Source organism: Mus caroli, chromosome 15, assembly GCF_900094665.2.
Source record: "Mus caroli chromosome 15, CAROLI_EIJ_v1.1, whole genome shotgun sequence".
NCBI classification, from domain to species: domain Eukaryota; kingdom Metazoa; phylum Chordata; class Mammalia; order Rodentia; family Muridae; genus Mus; species Mus caroli.
This window is the reverse complement of record NC_034584.1, coordinates 19,910,299-19,914,078: the sequence shown is the minus strand read 5'-3', so window position 1 is coordinate 19,914,078 and position 3,780 is coordinate 19,910,299.

Here is a 3,780-nt window from a genome sequence, read left to right as displayed (position 1 = left end):
CACACACACACACACACACACACACAGAGTGACTTACAAGTTTTCAGAGATAATCTTGTAGTGAATAAAATTGGGAAAGTGGCTGTATTGGCCAGGTAGAGTAGGGCAATCAAGCCATAAGTGTCTGCATTTTGGGCAGAACCCTGGTGGCAGGCAAGGGATGGAGCAGTACTTTGCCCAGTGGTCAGTGTTACTGAGATACAGATAGAGTCATCTGAGCCCCATCATTTTCTTCTAAGACCTAGGGTCACTCTTTTGAGCTGGCATATCTGTCTATCATGGAACCCTTCTCATTAAATACTTTAAATGCCATATTCAACAGATCTCTGAAGAGTTTGGGGACTGTTATCTATTAAATATACATAATTTAAACAAATTTTACTTGCTTTTAGTTACTCGCTTTAGGCTTAACCTTGAAAACACACATAGGGTGCTAAATAAAGCTTGCCACTAAATAAATTATATAACAGTTTACAAGTTAGTAGCTTTTATAAGATTAAGGTTTTATAGCTTTACCCCTGAGATAGAGTTTACAGCATAGTCTGAAGAGATTATTTTTGAGAGCAGGGCACAAAGAAATCATTTTGATAAAAGATTTTTAAGAATGGGAAGTAGAGAAACCTTAGAGACAAGAGACATTTGGAAGTGTAGAGAAATATTTAGATATTAGAAATTTGGGGTTCATTTGTTTGTATAGTAATGAGAGATGGGATATTTTGAGTTCAGACTCTAGCTTAGAAAATCTAACCTAAGGTTGAACTCAAGTTAACTAACAGGCCAGTACCTCCACCCAGTTTCCAGGTTACTCCCCAAGAAGACCTGTGTCTAGTACCAGTTTCCAGGTTATTCCCCAACAAATATGCACCCCAAGCTTACAAGCCTGCCTCTGACCCTTTACTTCATAACAATCACCAATCAGGAGGAAAACAGAAGTTATATTTATGGTTTGGCTCCCAATACCAGCCAATTATGTTAAAGGTCATAATGGCCCCTCAATAAGATGTGTACCAGGCTAGATCCTCCCTTCTTGTCTCTACAAATGCTTACCTGAAACTGAGTTCGGGTCCCCTCCTGCTTTCCTGCGCCCAGAGATGGTGTTGTGACCCAACCTTGTGCTTAAATAAAGAGACCGTAATGCAATTACATTGGAATTGGCTCCTTGGTGGTACTTTGGGGATTCACAAGTGTTTCCTGGCACAATGGTCGATGATGTTGTTACCATATGAGAGAATTTGGAAATCAAGTGCTCCAGTTTTGGAAATTGATCTGTGCTGAGGCTAAGCCCTTTGCAGCAACATAGTGAACCTCTAATATACTCTGAGTCCTAGAGGAAAAGAGAAAGGGCCACAAATTATTGACAATGACAAGGCTGGAGGGAATTTCTGTAAGCTTCAAGTTAGCTGAGGGAAAACATAGGTGGCCAAGATGGAGCCAGGGAAGCTAAGGGACTGCAGATGGGAGCTGAGAGATAACATAGCGGCCAAGGAAGGTTTTAGGACATCACAGGATTGCAGGCAACTTTAAGAAGGAGGGGAGACTTGCTATGTAGACCAGTAAGTGTTTTTAGTAGAAAGACGTGCCCACATGGGCATTACACAGATGAGTTAGCGGGTCATATCCAAGAGATGCAAGTGCCTAGGAAGCAGAGTGGGCTGCAAGAGAAACAATTTTAAAAAAATGCAGGTGGAAAGAAGCAGCTGAAGAAGCAGACACTAGAATCAACTAAGCATAAACCAGCCAGAACAAATGATCACACCTATGTTAGAAGAATCTAATCAACAGTTTGGTTCAAAGAGGCTGAGTCACCTTCAAGGGAGCTCATTTATGCCACTCCCAAGGATTTGGCACTAGATAATAATAATTTTAAAAAGAAAAACAAAAAATAAAGAGAAAGAAAGAAAATGAGGAGGAGCTGACTCCTAAAGTATGGAGAAGATTTTTCATTTTTGGCATCACAGAGAAAGATTACAGAGAGAAGAGTCCAGGATAAACTTGACTGGTTAACTACACCAGACCATGAGAGGAAAGAGGGGGAGGGAGGGAGAGCAAGAGAGGAGCTTCCAGCTGAGAGGCAGTCTGGACCAAGAAGCCAAGAGACTGAATTATACAGGGATCAGGCTGAGAGAAGTTAAGTGGCCACTTAGCCCCTTGAAGGGAAAGGTTTAGGTTAAGTGGCAAAGTAAGAATTATGGGGAGGTGCCACAGGTACTGAGTGATACTTATCCTGGGTTTGAGACAGCACACACATGCACACACACACACACACACACACACACACACACACACACACACCACATGTGCACACAGAACACACAGACAAGCCCCACCAAAAACNACAATTTTTTTTTTTTATCCATTAACATCCTGATTGCTACCCCTTCCCCTGTTCAGTTCGCCCTCATACAGTTCTTCCTTCCCATCTCCCAGTCCCCTTCTCCTCTGAAAGGATAGAGGCCTCATTTGGGCCCCAAACCTTGCACTTCAAGTCTCTGCAGGGCCAGGTTCATCCTCTCCCATTGAAGCCAGACAAGGCAGTCCAGTTAAGGGAACTGTATTCACAGGCAGGCAACAAATATAGGAACAGACCCCTCTCCAGGTGGGGGACTCAATTGAAGACTGAGCTGCATATCTGCCACACATGCACGGAGATCCTAGGTCTAGCCTGTGTCTGTTCTTTGGTTGGTAGTTAAGTCTCTGGCAGTCCCCAAGGATGCAGGTTAGTTGACTCTGTTGCTCTTCCTGTGAAGTTCCCCCCCTTCGGGCCCAAAATCTTTCATAAGAGGCACCAAGCTCTACCAATGGCTGTAAGTCTCTGCATCTGTTTCAGTCAGCTGCTGGGTGGAGCCTCTCAGAAGTTAGCTATGCTAGGCTCCTGTCAGCAAGCATAGATGAATATCATTAAAAGTGTCTGGGATTGGAGCTCACCCATTGGGTAGGTCTCAAATTGGGACAGTTATTGCTTGACCACTGTGATGATTTGAACATGCTTGGTCCAGGGAGTGGCATTATTCACAGGTATGGCCTTGTTGAAGTAGGTGTGACCTTGTTAGAAGAAGTATGTCATTGTGTGGATGGGCTTTAAGATCTTTATCCTAGCTCCCTGGAAGCCAGTCTTCTCCTGTTTGGCTTGGAACAAAATGTTGAATTTTCAGGTCCTCCTGGGCCTGCCTGGGTGCTGCCAGGCTCCCACCTTTGGTGATAATGGTCTGAACCTCTGAACCTGTAAGCCAGTCCCAATTAAATATTTTCCTTATATGAGTTGTCTTGGTCATGGTCTCTTCACAGCAATAAACTCCTAGCTAATATAGTCATTCTCTCAGTCTCTGTTCCATCACCCTGTCTCTGCATTTCCTGTAGATGGGATAAATTTGGGGTTGAAAGTTTTGTGAGTGTTTTGGGGTCCTTAACATTCCACCACTGTTCCTACCGGGCTACAGGAGGTGGCCTCTTCAGGTTCCATATCCCCACTGTTGTGAGTCTTAACTAAAGTCACCCCGACTGATACCTGGGAGCTTCCCCATCCCAGATTTAGTGTGATCTTAATTCCCTCAGCCCCCATTCTCTCACTTTCCCCCACAGCTTTCTTCCCTCTATCCCCTTCCAGCTACCCTCCCTTAAACACTGTTTCTCCTTCCTCTACCAGATTTATTAGCTGGCAATCAAAGGGTTATGTATAATGGAATTCAGAGTATGAAACCCCTACACACACACAGAGAGAGAGAGAGAGAGAGAGAGAGAGAGAGAGAGAGAGAGAGAGAGAGAGAGAGAGAGAGAGAGAGA